General features: G+C 45.7%; 1 long non-coding RNA gene across 1 annotated transcript; it reads left to right on the top strand.

Moving 5' to 3' along the window:
* The first annotated feature begins 1,822 nt into the window (after positions 1-1,822).
* On the top strand, positions 1,823-6,678 carry LOC137841335 (uncharacterized). Its single transcript, XR_011088574.1, has 4 exons — positions 1,823-2,099; positions 3,417-3,668; positions 4,649-4,734; positions 5,735-6,678. It is a non-coding gene; the product is annotated as an uncharacterized lncRNA (long non-coding RNA).
* Positions 6,679-14,972: the final 8,294 nt, after the last annotated feature.

Consider the following 14,972-nt stretch of genomic DNA (forward strand, 5'->3'; position numbering starts at 1 on the left):
TTCTCAAATTCTGACAAAGTATTTTCACTCCATATGTTGCTGATTCATGTATGTCACAGACTGATAATCTGCTTCAGGACTGCAAAGAAGAAATGCATGTTGACTTTATGCAGTTAGCTTTCATGGGTTGAGCAACTTGCTGCTCCTGTAATTGGGGCCTGTTTTTTTTTTTTGTTTTTTTTTTTTTTAAGTTGACAGTATCTGGAAAGATATCCAGCCATTGGGGATGATATCCCTTTTTGTGCTGAATCAAGCATTTTGTGTTCGTCATTGGAAATTTTAATTTGAATGAAACAAGAAAGCTGCGTTTGTATCTCTTGCAAGTGCTTAATTTCTCTAAGAGCAGCTTACTCCTGGAGAATGTCTGTGATTTAATTTGTGGCTAGTCCATTTACCTTCTAAAACTGCTGAATACAACTCTGTACCATCATTTCAAAGAAGACCAAATGCTATATTGAGTATTAGTCTGCCTATCTGTCTGTCAGTCCAACCATCTATCCATCCATTCATTCATCTATCTATCTATCCTTATACTCCCATCCTTAGGAGTAACTAAACACTTCCCAGGTAAATCAAATCTGCATTGGTATGGAGAATCATTCATTCACAACAGCTGAGCCCACTAAAAGCAGATTCTTGCCATAAAAGTCATCTGATGCTGTGGGTGAATTATCAGTCCTTGTAAACACTGTGCTTCTAGATGTAATTTATCCTAATTTAGCTCTTGTTATTGTCTTGTGTATTGTCTCTGAATAAGGCAATCTTGAAAATGCAGTCTAAGATACACTAATGAATACTGAAAGTCTGCAGTGGAGTTGACCTGAATGTTTGCAGCTTCTCTTCTCTACCTGGTGACACTATTACAGATTTATTTTTTTATTTTTTTAGGAGCAGGCATGTTATTGCAAAATACAATTTTTCATGGCTTTTGTCCAAAAATGATATTTTGGCAAGAAAAAAATTAGCAGTATTGGATAACTTCCTAGCAGTGGGCAATTATTATTTTAGGGGGACAATTTTTAACAACCATGTATAGCTTGCTCTGAGACTGACTTTCCTGTCCCATTCACACCTAACATCTCTGCAACTCCTCTCTGTGCAGAGGCCTGGGACCCTGAGGAGCAGCATCAGTCTTTACCATGAAATATTTCCAACAGATGCTGCAATTCCATGTGTTAGCATCTTGGAACCCCTAGCCAAATAAATGGTTCATGAACTTAATTATTAATTGGGTCATTAATTAATTAATAATTATTGAGTCATGGTCAGTCTCCCTTGCTAGCTTACGGTCTATTGCTCTAGATAAAGCTTTTCCTCTTACTGACATGTCATAGGCCACACTAGTCCTAGACAAGCAGAGGGAAGGAGCAGCCAAGGTATGCTGAAGTTTGAGACCTCCTGCGTGGAAATCCCCCCTGTTATTTTAGGTATTGTAATTCCATTATGGCACCATACACCAGTGCACACACAAACACTGCCCTGCAGGCTGAGTGCTTGCTGACACATGCAGGTTAGCAGCAGTGACCAGGGAGATGCTCTGCCTTCTAGTGCATCTGCTCTCCAGCTTGACTCCTGTGCCTGCAGCATTCCCAAGGGCCAATTCTCAGCTTTTCCAGAGCACTTCTGAGTAGCTGTGAATTGGAGATAGCCCTGTGGGGAAGTCCTGTGCACATTGCGAATGGATTTCTGTACTCATCACATTTTTCACTCTGTGGTCCGTCACCAGACTGAAATGCATGCTCAGCTCTTTACATAGGGATCCTGCTGAGCTTCTGTGTCTTGGGCAGCACTGCCCTTCAGGCGGAGGGCTGAGTCTTCCCCCCAGAGCTTCCTGGGGCTTTCCCTTTGTTCTGGCTCTTGCCTGGCAACCTATTTTAGCTCGGACAGAATTGACCCCACTTATGTGGCACTTAACAACAAATTATAGCCAGCAATTTGGAGCTTCTGTCGTTTGTTATTTAAATGTATTTATTCCTGGTTATCACCCTACTACTCCAGCCTCAGAAGCTGGGATAAAGGCAGCAATTAGCAAAGCAAAACCTACATGCAATTTATTCCTGGTGTAATAGCTCAGGGTGACTGGGGCATGACTCCAGCTGGTAAGGCTCTGCTCTCTCCTCCCTTCCTCTGACCTGGGTGTGAGCTGTCTGCCTCAGCCTGTGGATGTGAGGGCGCTGAAGGGATGCCAGCAAGTCCCTGCACTTTCATGCCACTCCTGTTGCTAAGGCAACTCCATCTTTTGGCTGCCAGAGCTCTGATCCGGGGCTGCACTGTAACACAGATAGTGGGTAGTGGGAATAATGGGATAGAGAGCTCCATCCTGGAGGGTGCTGGGGTGTGGGCTGAATTAAACCAAGCAGGACCCAGGTAGGGTTCTACGTTTGTGTAGGGTTGACCCTGCATGTGTGCAGAGGCCACCAGCAGTGTGCAGGGTGTAAGGTGCAGGGGAGCAAAGGGGCGGTGTAAGATCTGGGGGTGATGCAAAGGGCTGGTGCCAGCCATGTGAGGGTGTACCATGGTGGTTTGGTGAGAGGGCAGGCAGTGAGTGGTTCTGGATGCTGTTGGCCTTGGCTGGCTGTGGTGGGGGTGATCGCCCTTGTGACACCTCTGTGTGGAAACTGGCATAGGGACTTTCATGTCCGTGTACATCTCATGAGAGGCATCTCTGTGCTGAAGACCATTCCCCCGGGTGCCCCTGGGGTGTCATGGTGGGGAGGCCAGGCAGTAAAAGGGAGCACAGCTGAGCTGTGTCCTGGGGTTTAGTGGACTGCTCCGGTGAGTAGAGATGTGGGCATGACTCTGAGGGCATGGGGGTGTGCCTTGTGTCCACAGACCAAGATACCTGCTGGGTAAATGGGCCGGATTAGAAGGCTGTCCTGCATCAACACCACTAGGCCTCTGACATGGTCATCCTGCCTGCCTGAGTAGGGCTGTGGTGGTATCTCCTCAACCCATCCCTTCCAAAAGAGAAGAGCTCTGCAGATTCCTGCACTTCTGCAGGTGGACAAAGCCCTCAGCATTTGCTTTGTGTTAAAACAGACTATTTATTAGCTGGGAAATGACAGTCTGTGCCCATCAGGGGGTGGAGAGTGCACACCAGACCCACATGTGCAGGTCTGCACTTTCTCATCTCTGTGTCAGTGGCAGTACTGCAGCAGTGTGATTAAGTGATTCGCCTTCATCCCCTAGCCATTGAAAGACACTGACCCCTTCCCCTCCCCAAAGCTTAGACCAGCCGTTTCAGCTAGGCAAAAGCAATTGTCAGGAGAATAAACTGCAGTGTGCTGCTTCCAGACTGCCACAGCAGAGGGGGCTTGGTGTCAGGGTGAACCTAAAACGATAACCCTGCATCAACAGGGACAGTCAAACAGCAACATCATAAATCTCCATATGCCTTTCATCCCCATACCTGGTAGCATGCAGGTGGGATGAAGTCTTTTCCATCCTGTGCTGCCCTAGACTGCACCCTGTGTGTCCTCCAAGAGCAGTTCAGCTGAGGAGTCTTCTAGCTGTCACCTCTTAGGTCCTCCCAGCCACCCTGCAGCACTCCCACTACAGAGCCAGTGGCTCTGTTAGAAGACAGCTCAGTGTCTTCTCCTTGGGAAAGACCTTCTCTGAGCCTTGGCTCTCCCATGGCCTTCAACAGGATTCCTCATTGCTCTTGTATGGTGAGTTTCTAAATCTGCAGTAATTCTTTACACCAAATGCATTGGTGCTTTTATCAGACATTTTTCTGATCCTAGCAAGGAATCCCCCACACACTATTTCATACCTTTAGTTTTTCTAATATGCTCAAAAAAAAAAAAAAAAAAAAAAAAAAAGAAAACAGAAGGCATTAAATCAGCTCTGGTACTTGACAAAGCAGTCTAAATTTTTATTTACATCTGGCTGAAGCTTTCGACTGACATTTTTCAAAATAAAATATGATAGGAAATACTAATTTTGATGCCATGTTCCATTTTAAAAATGAGATTCTAAAGAAAGTACTTAATTTCAGCTCAAAAGTTTGCTGTAATCACGAATACCAATGTCAGAAATGGAAACAGAGCCTGCAAAGGAAAACACAGCTATTCTGTAATCTTTCTCATTCCTGCTAAGGAGGAAAACTTGTGACAACCCTACTTAGACTCATTCTACCACCCAGCTTGAGTGATGGTCCCCTCTGAGCTTCTAGTTTGTGCATTTATGAAAACAGCTCACAATGATTAATCTTTGTTGTATTACTCAGTGCTCCTTGGTTGTAGTTTCATTCATGAGCTGATACTCAGTCCTGCAAATGGATTCATTATTCATATGGATGCTGTAAGTGCACGTAAATCATTTTCATTCTCCAGGGTTACCAGAAACTCTTTGTTGTGACAACTGACTGCTAATTACTATTCAGTACATGCGATAGGTCAGTTGAGACAATTTCTATCCCTTTATTGGGTTACTGAGTCTTTTTACTAGGAGAGTAACAATTAAAGGTGAGTGAAAAACGGTCATGACTGCTTTCAGCATCTAAAAAAAAAAGTAATCCACATGCAGAGAAAATACTGGGAGAGAATTGACAAACACAGCAAAAACAGCAGAAAATAATTAACAGTTATTCATTGATTGTGTGTTGATGTGCTCTGGAGGCTTTACTCAATATTTCATGCTTTTTCAGCAAACAGGACGGGTGGAAATTTGCTCTTGATATTTTGATGATAACTACATGAATTCAGCAGATGGGGCTTAAAGAAAACATACCAGGTATTGTAAAACATGTAAAGAAAGTCATGAGAATTATAGACAGCAAACATTCCCAAGCAAGCATACAAACATACTAACTGTTAAAATTGTGACAATTCCATGAAGCAGCCTCCTTTCCCAAATCCTGGAGACGGAGAACAAAGCAACTTTGCCGTGCAATATTCCTAGTCTCTGAGCATATTTCATTAGTTCTTTGTGGCTTCATCAGAGATACTCCTGCCTGACAAAGTAAAAGCGGAGCAGGGCCCATGTTTTACACAAAGCAAGGTTCATTTGTATAGAAACGAGCTGCCGTACAAGAGATAATGGTTTATTATTGCACTTTGTGGTTCTCCATTCATTCACAGCTCATGTGACTCTAGCTACAGCCAAGTCAGTTTGAATTAATTTCTCAAGTATGGCTTCATGAGACAATGCATCAGATGTTTTAATAAAATTCAGACAGGCTGCTGCTATCAAGGTCCTTTCAGGCGTTAATTAGGGGTTTCTATCAAAAAAAAAAAAAAGCAATATTTTTTTCTGGTACTGTCTTTTTGTGATTCTGATGCTCTCAGTTCCATCCTCCTGGATGTTTATAAATTCCTGCCTTTAATATTTAACATGTAGTACATTGGTTTACCAAGGATTAGGCAGATATTACAGCCAGCTCAGTGCCAAAAGCACTCTGTTTTGCTTTGTTCAAGATGGCTCTCACATCTGCTTTGTTTCACCCAGTCTTGCCTTTCCTTTGCTCTCTAACTGAACAGAAATAAATGTCATTATTTTCATCCATTCCTTAAGTAAACTCTGTGGCCCTCTGCCTGTGAGTTTGCTACGCCCTATGATTTGCTAATGCTTTACTTTTGCATTACATGTGTGTTCACTAACTTCTTAAGAGCCTTAGTATTTCCCCGATATGGAGGAACAGCATGAAAGTCAGCTGGGACTCGCTGTCTGCTTTAAGTGAAGTTTAAAGAAACCCAGGCATTTCAACTCACTTTCTTTTTGCTTGTGATTTCAGAAACCACTTGACCAGGTCAGAAGCCTCATGACACATGCTCTCAGCGCCCTATGGTCATGGGCTGTTACAGTCTTCCCTTTGGTTAGGGTGGTGATGACAGATGAAGCTTTGATTTTTCTTTGTGAATAAACCACCATGATTCCAAGTACATTGGCAGTCCAGAGCCCACTCACAAGGCACTACTAAGCAACTAGGGACAGAGACAGTAATGGATGCTTCAGGTCCAACAGGATACCTCTTCTATACTATGATGGGTTTAATCCTGGCCTAGCTCAGGACGTGGACGTCTGAAAAAAGCAGCAGTGGTCTAAAGGATCCTCAGCCTGGTATCCACCATAGGCTGGGATGGTCATCAGCCATGCCCAAACTGATGTGTGATGGGTCATCCATTGACAGACTGATGTTCAGAAAGTGGAGACTGGCTGCAACTCAGAGAACCTGGTGTCCAAATGGATGGACCAACCCAAACTGGATCTGATGGGACACCAGGCTGATTTGCATAGAGAGGCTGAGTCCATCCCACTTGCACCCAAGCTGGGTCCAGCAGATCTTTATACGTCCCTACAGGGGCCTGGCATGCTTACTGGGCTATCTGCCAATTTTCTGCACATATTCCCTTATTGCTCTTAAGCAAAAAAAATTTCTGGCAATTCTTGCCAAAGATGGGTGGATTGTTTCCAACTTGGCTGCAAGCTATGGGTTTGACAGGTAGTCATCAGCTGCTGTTTTACAATGGTGGCAAGCTTCAGTGGGTAATGAGGAGCACAGACAGCATCCCCCAAGTTCTCAGGCACGTTGGTCTGATTGCAGACCACACCAGCCTATTGTGATCAATGACTGAACCCTTACGTGGGATATCTTTTGGTAGATGGCACCATGGAAGTCAATGCATAGATGGTTTCACTGTTTCAAAAGAGCATTTATTTCCCTTCCAAACACACACACATACCCCAGCTCAGAGAGAGACAGCCTTTGCTCTACAATGCCTTACAGGTGGAGAAGAGTGCCTGGCAGGTTCAGACAAGCACAAATAATTCTACATTCATGGATGGAGCTGCTTGAAAGCTGTAGTCTTTGAAAGATTCAACTAATACATGTAGGTCAAGACAATCATTGATATAACTCTGGCATTTCCAAATTTTGCCCTCTACATTTAGAATAAAATGTGTCAACATAAGAGGTCTGTTTCAGGTGCCTCATTATCTGTGCTAACGGCACATTGAGCTGTGTTCTTTGCTCTGCGCTGGCATATGTACCCCTTCTTCCATGGCCTGGATCTTGAGGTCCAGGCTACATACTCTACACTCACTGCTGAAACAATGCACTGACTTTTATATTTATTCAAAGAACCATGTGACTGTAAGATCCACATGTGGTAATTCAACAGAAAAATTATACTAAACCTCAAAGGGATGGAGCCTTTATTTGAGCTGATACATTCTGAGTAACACTCGTTAGGAAAGTAATTTGGATTCTCCCTTGAGAGATCTGGCTGTGTGATAGGTACATCAGAGATAAAAGGAAGACTAGGGAAATTGTGGGCCCTGTCTGGAAGGAGACGGGAGACCTGGTCACTTGGGATATGGAGAAGGCTGAGTTACTCAGTGACTTTTTTGGCTTGGTTGTCACTGGCAAGAGCTCCAGCTCCATGATCTGGCAATGTGCGCTTGCAGTCCAGAAAGCCAACCATATCCTGGGCGGCACCAAAAGCAGTGTGGCCAGCAGGTTGAGGGAGGTGATTTGTCCCCTCTGTTCTCCTAAGACCCCACCTGGAGCCCTATGTTCAGCTCTCAGACCCCTGGTTCTCAGGCCCCCAGCAGCGAGTGCTTTCTGCCCCCGTCCACCACATACTTCTACTGTAGGACTCCTCTGCCTTCTCACTGTAGCAGTGTTCCCAGACAAACTTGTCCCTTTCAAGATCATTTCCCCACCTCCCTGACAGACCCATCCCTGGCTTATCACTGTCCCTGTTCCCACACCCTGGCTTTTAACACAAGGCTCTGTAATTGTGTGTTGGATGCCCAGAGCGCTTCCCCTGTGAAATCTCCTGAGCATGCAGCTCCACATCAGGTAGAGCCCAGCTGGGACTGGCCAACTGTCAGACAACTCAACTCTGTGTGAATCAGAGATATCAGCCTTGTAAATCCAGGCACTTACCTGAGCTGTGTGCTTCAGGATCACACAGCCCAGCTCTCAGCCATTTCCAGTGTTCCCAGTTGTGTGATGGCCATGACAGTGTGGGCTGGTCACCTTTCTCTGCATGGTGTCGTCTCACATTGATGTAGATGATGCTCAAGCAACCAATTTTCTACATGTGGGTTCAAAGCAGTGGTACAAGGCTGACCTGCAGTCTATGGGCTTTTTGCATACATGCTGGGTCCCTGCCTGTAGAAATGAGCAGCAGCAGGACTGGTGGTGACACAGTGGCAGCCAGGGACACCCAGGCAGCTGAGAGACCTCCTGTGGCAGATGCTGTGAGTGCACAGCCGTGCAGGGACCAGCTGCTTGCACCACGCACAACTCAGTGATTTGGAGAAGTTAAAACCGAAGCAAATTAATTACTCAGCATTATTTTCAGTTAGCAACTGAATAGCTTACTCTCTAATAGAAGCAACTGAATAAATCAATTAACAAATGCAACCCCAACTAGCTCACTTGCAGGTATTTAATATGAATTACTCCATGTAACTGCTAACTCTTTATAGAAGAGGCAATTATCTTTACTGCACCTCAGTAATTATTAACTGTAGTACACACCACAGTATTTCAGTGTAAGTCAGAGGACAGTACTGCCAAACCAACCAGCAATGAATGTGGGCAGCAGAACTTATGAAAACAGACTGACATAAAGCAGAATCACCCAGCATAAAACCTGCTGCACTGTCAATAGGTGCAGGACACACGATCTCTCCTTGGATGGATTTTGAATCAGGAATACATTCCCTAACACAGGATTTTGCCAGCAAATGCAATTTCTACACATTTCAAAATTCCTGTAGTAGTTTCCATTCAGTTTTTATTTTGTATTCTTATTTTTTTTTCCTTCTCATTGGAAAAATGAAATAAAATGGTAGGATGATATCACCCAGTGCAAAACTTGCCACTGGGTTCATGTGGGGATGCTTGATGACCCAGTATTTGTAGCTGAGCTGAGATGCAAGTGTGGAGTTCTGCCTGAGTGAAGAGGGTACTTGCTGCTTAACTCAGAGTTTGTGCCCCATCTGTTTCATGATAATCAATTTTCTGAGGAGTCTCTTTAAAGATCAATTAGTTTCTCCTTGTTTCTGTATCTTCACAAGTCCTCTGGGAACTGGAAATTCTCCTACTATCAGGTTGGTGCAATCCAGCTCTGCAGGGGATCAACGGTGCCATATATAATAAGGAACCAGCTTAACCCAGCCTGGGCTGCTGCCAGGTGCAGCCAGAATGGCTCCTGAGATCATTCTCCTAGGAACCAATGTCACCTGAAGGATCTGGCTCTGTGACCAGGGAATGTGGCAGAGCTGTGAACCAGTCTAAAGCTGAGCAGGCTGCCAGAAGGTGCTTGGTAAGGCTTAGTTGAAGGTACACCGGTCTTGATGGTGCTGCAGACAGCTCTGAGGAGTCATACTCCATGCCAGGGACCTGCTGTCTCCATTGGCTTTACCTTGCTTCCATCCAGCCTCCTTGGGACAGTACTCCCAATACTGCTGGAGAATGGGTATGGCCACAGGTCAGGTAAAACAGCAGGGGATTCTGCTTGCACCATGTCCTGAATATTCCAGAATCACTCTCAGGGCTAAGGAGAGCTCTGTTCAAGCTTGACCTTGCTGTTCTAGTCCTGGGCTGATTGGTATGCTGCAAGCTGAGCAGATAAATGAGTGGCTTAAATGCAGCACCACACGAGGAATACATTAGAGAGAGTCACCATGGAACAATCTCCCCACGACTGGGCAGGACAGAGTGCACAAACCTCACCCCTGACTGCTGCACAGAGACTCTTAAAAACCTTCCTGAATTTGGGGAGAGCTCAATGGATCCCTTGAACTACAAAGGATAAGCCCATGAAACCTCTCTGCCAGACACAGGTGCCCTTTGCATCAAACCCGGGGCACGAGGACCATGTCAGATTTTGGCTCCAGCACTCTGGAAAGCCATCGCCTGGTGTGTTAGTGCCTTCACAAACTGCAGATGAGCATGGTCCCTCTGGCTGAGTGCTGTGCTGCAATGAGCTGGGCAACCCTTCATGTGTGCCTCCTGTCTAGGAGCTGTAGGTTGTCAGAGCTGGCCATGAATCCTTTCTGCATGCTCTCAGCATCACCCCCAGTCCTGGGAGTGTAAAGAAGCAAATGGGCCTTTAGACTTGGGAACAAGAGAGTGTCCTTTTTTGTTATATAAGTTTTGCCTCAAGCTGAGTGGAGCCTGCTGAAGACCACCTGGAGGAGCCGTTTGCAGCCCCACCAACCAGGCCACCTAGGGCCAAGACAACAATTGAGTGCTACTTGCACAGAGCATGTGCTTTAACTCCTGCAGAATAAAACAGGAGAGCCACACATGAGGGAGGGACTCCTGCGCCAAGGCAAATAGGAAGCAGTGGGTTGAGGTTGGAGGGCATGGGGAGAAGAGATCCCATGCTGGAGCTGGCACCAAGAGCAGCTGGAATTTATATTTTGAGGTACCTTAGTACCCAGTTTTGCTCTTGGCAGGAACACATGACCAAATGGTGCATTCTGTCTTCAAAAGGGTGTTGAACTGCACAAGGCAGCCAATGCAGGCTTCTGGGTGGGCCCAGGGGCAAAGCTGGGGCTTTTGGAGAAGTGGAGTGGCATTGACAGGGCAAGGCATGTGCTTTGCAGGGGTACTGGGTGCACAGGATCTGCTTTCCATGGGGGGTTGCCCTGTTACAAATGTTTTTGTTACAGAACCAGTCTGTTGTGCTCTTTCTGCATTCTCATTTTGTGGTCCAAGCAGGTTCTGCCTTCATAAAACTCAGCCACCTGAGACATCACAGGAATCAAAGGTGTCCCTGAAAATGGCAGGGAGGTACCGATGGGATCCTGCCCACAGGTTCTGTTGGTCCCAGGGGCATGGTCCTGGCTAGGTGGTAGTCACCACGGGAGGTGGGCTGTGGAGGTGTGGACAAATGCTGCAGTGCAGAGGAGCGGGGCTGGGGTGGTTTTAAATGCATTGTACTTCTCAGAAGGTGTTTTTGAAGGAAAGTGCAAAAGTGGGTAGATTAAGATCCCACTGAAGGGATGTGCCAGTTTTCCCATTCACAGTAGCTGCTCCAGTCCAGCTCTGACTCACCCACCCCAAGCTCTGCTGATGAAGCTCAGGATGGTCTCAGACATCCAATTGCCTCTTGTGCCCTGCAAACTGGGACATACAGATGCTGATAGAGGTGTTGTGGCCCCTTAGTCTCCTCCCCCCATCCTCCTCCTCTTCCTGGTCCTTATCAGCTGTTCTTCCTTCTCGCACCAAAATTGTGCTGAGTACGATTGCATTTGTGACCCCTCTTGCGTGGGAGAGGATTTGTGTAATTGATTGGTGTGACAAGCTGCTACCAACCTACAGCGACAGGTTACCCTGCTGTGGTACGAGTGGCTGTAATGAGACAAAATAATGAGCTATTGCGAGGCCACCCCAGCCTGCATGGCGGCGCAGTGACAGATTACTGCTCAGATCTTGCCTTGCACATGCGTGGCGAAGCATCCTGTGGGCACCGTGCACTTTAATGAAGCTGCGATGTGACAGAGGAACCAACCTCCCAGCACAGCATCGAGGGAGGACACAGGGGTCTGTGCTTCGAAGCAGAGGAGCGCTCATTATGGCTGGGATCCAGCCCCAGCACCTCCCCTCCCCTCCTCGAGCATTGCCGGCTCCATTCGTCCCTGCGTGTGCTGCTCCAGAGGCCGCCACGGCAACACGTGTTGGAGTGGGGGAGCAATTACAACAGAAATACAACAGGATGGAAATAAATCTCAGCTGATGCCAGCAACACAGGTAGTTTCTAATTAGCAAGGCGCTGGCTTCAGCTTGTGATTTCATCTGGGGAAAACGAACACTCCCACTGCAGCTCCGTTCAGTTGCTGGCACACACCGGGAGATGTAGCTCGCTGGCACACACCGGGAGATGTAGCTCTCTGGCACCTTATCTGCCTCCAGACGTCTCTGAAGCCCTCCCTTGTACTGCTGCAGGGCTCCGCAATCATCGTGCAGGCATCACAGGCTAAGGAGACAAAAATAGGCTGGGATCGTGAACCTGGCAGAAGTTTCCAGTTGAGTTTTACTCCAGTTTGAGAGCAGATCTGGGGTGGAGCAGTAAGCGGTTTTTCTCCCTCTCAGAGGGGATTTAAACTGATTGCATCAAGTTCTTCCATTAACCACCGATGTGATTAATGTATCCTGTATTGTTATAAAGTGATTCTGTGTTGTAGATCTTCCTGAATGCCTCCTGAATTTATTATTTCCTTGTCCCAGTTGCTATTGGTGACGGCCTTGGTAAAATCCCTAGCAACATATAGAATGCAACATACATGGAAATTAGTTGAATACTTATCAGTATTATAGTCATAAAAGGCCCTATTTATTAAATATATGGCTAAAGTGACACCTTAACAGCCAGGGGTACTAAATGACATGGGTAACATTCATTTGTATGTTGGTACATTGGTATGATAGTGCTCCAGCTACAGTGAACTTTATTACCAACATCAAATTAAGATATATTGTGGGTAACATCATTAGGGCTGGTTGGACTGAACTGAATTTAAATAATGTCTTTAAGATGCAGATTTTTCTGCTGCTTCAAAACACTCCCAAGCTAATCTCCCATGGCCCAGAAGTGCTAGCCAGTGAGCACGAGTCTTCACTAAAAGAAGTGCCCTGGTTTAATGTCCTTCTGCTGAGATTAGCTACAGCTCCTCGGCGAGACCTGGAAGATGATGCTGTGCTGAGTAAATGTTCCTGACATGCAATATTGGTGTCTTTGCTGGGGTGAATGGAGATCTCAGTATTAAACTCATCACAGGGAAAGTGACAAGATCATTAGAAGAATGCTCCTGATTTGGGGAGTTCTTTTATGTGACAGCCAGAGATAACATTCAGACTGGAAATAGGGAATGTGCTCCTCACAGGGAGAGGAGACAATTACTGAAAGCCACGGAAGGTTTGCAACACTCTGGGACTTAAGAAGCTATCTGATGCTTTTTTTTCTACAAGAACCACTTTAGGTCAGCCATGTGTTATGAGTTTGAGGCAGGAGTCACAGGGTGAGATTTTTCAGACTGAATCATAGGGAGGTCAGAGGAAATCCTCTTAAGTTTAAACTTCTGATAGCTCCTAGCAGAGGTGGTCACTGGCTCATGACAGCTGCAGCACTGTGTGATGTGTGACTGGAGCCTGCTCTTTTCTGCTCTTGTGGAGGAAACAATAGGTACTTCTTTGTAGGCTCTAGTAAAGGAGAGAATATGCATGTCCTGATGAAAGCTTGATGTCTATGATTGATGAAGAGTAACAAAATGGATCATATGGTTTGAACACAATGGTTTAGAAACACGGTGCTTCAGAACAAATAGTACATATCATTTCCCAGTGAATACAATACCTGAAGGAATTTGTCACCATGGACAGGCAGCCAAGCACTTGGCAAGAGTCAGAGCATGGCCTTTTCTGAAGGAATGAGGCCCCATCAAAAAGACTGGGAAGAAGGATGCAAGGGAACAACTGAAGTTGTTCTGGTCTCTGATCATTAGACACTAAGAAAAGATTCAGTCTGGGAAGCAGACGGTTTTCACTTCTCTCTGCACATTCTTACAAATTGGAAAACTTCGGTGTTCCCACAGCCATTGCTGGATTAATCCATCCTTGCCACTTGGTCCCTATGCCAGGGAGTGGGACAAAGTCTCAAAGTGCTTAGAATCTGTCAACAAAACCATTCTTTCTACACAGAAACGGGGAAATATGGCAGATACTGGTCCTTCCCTGCATGGATCTCTGAAATCCTACCAATTTAATTAAAACTCCTTTGTGTGGGGAAAATTATGATTTACAAATTCTTCCCTAAATCAAGGCCTTAAAAAGAGTCCATGTTTCCTGCACCCACAGACAGAGGCTGCAGGACATTTGTTTCCCAGCCACGAGACACCAGTGCTGGGCTAGCATTGTTTTTATGCATGAAAATCAGAATGAAATTGCAGTTTGCAACTTCAGAGATGTACACTTCCCCATGGAAACCACCCATTGAGGAGCACAGCTCTGCACACTCACTGTGCACTTGGTGGAACAGCTCACTTATTTTTGTGATTGACAGTATAAAGGACAAGAGAGATGGAAAGCTTGGACCTCGGACACCACAGCAACATGCACAGGTAGATGTGCAGGTTGCATTACAGGGCTGGGCAGCTTTCTGTTGGCTCTGCACAGCACCATAGAAACTGTCATCACCTGGATGTGAGCATGTGCAGGTGAACAACTAAACACAGTGTCTGTGCTTGCTGGGCTTTATCTTCATTCCAAACCTAAAAAAATACTCCTGAAAAAGCTGAATGGTCATTCCCTGAACATTCATTTCTTCTCACTTTTCACTTGCCCAGGCCTCCAGAAGCCTTGCAGAAATACCTTGGAGATCTGTAGATGGAGGATGGGTCTAAGCCCAGCCTATCCCAGAAATATTACAAAATCCTCAGAGACCCAGACACCTATCAATTAAAACAAACAGAAAGCAGGTATGCAAAAATGTTATTTTCTCTTCTGGAAAAGCTGCCTTTGTCTTTCTGGGTTTATACAAAACCCTTCTCCATACACAGCCTGGACCATGGCATGGTTCTTAGGTCACTGAAATGGTGTGTTCATTTCAACTATTTCCAGTGGACAGGAGCACGATCAGAACTTTCCTCTAGTTTTTCAGTTTTTAAAAGCTGTAAGATCAGTTTGAAACTACACTCAGATGCATGTGGGTAGTACCTATCTTAGTTTTTCTCAGCCAAAAGCAGGGTTGTCAACTCACACAGCCTTATCACAAACCACCTGAATTTTTCAGCTGTCAGCTGTGACACTCCCCAGCTTCCAGGTGAGCTTTAAGCAAGGTCAGATGTGCTTGTAAGACGTGCTTGAACTTTAGGGAAGACCCAGCATCCATCCCAGCTCTTTGTGTGACTTCCAACAAGTACCTGCAACAAATGGGGAGGAACTGGAGGAGAAAACAGCTGCTCCTCATCTATTTCATAGCTACAATATTAAACACCAGTGAGATAAATGC

This window comes from Anas acuta, chromosome 17 (genome assembly GCF_963932015.1).
Source record: "Anas acuta chromosome 17, bAnaAcu1.1, whole genome shotgun sequence".
NCBI classification, from domain to species: domain Eukaryota; kingdom Metazoa; phylum Chordata; class Aves; order Anseriformes; family Anatidae; genus Anas; species Anas acuta.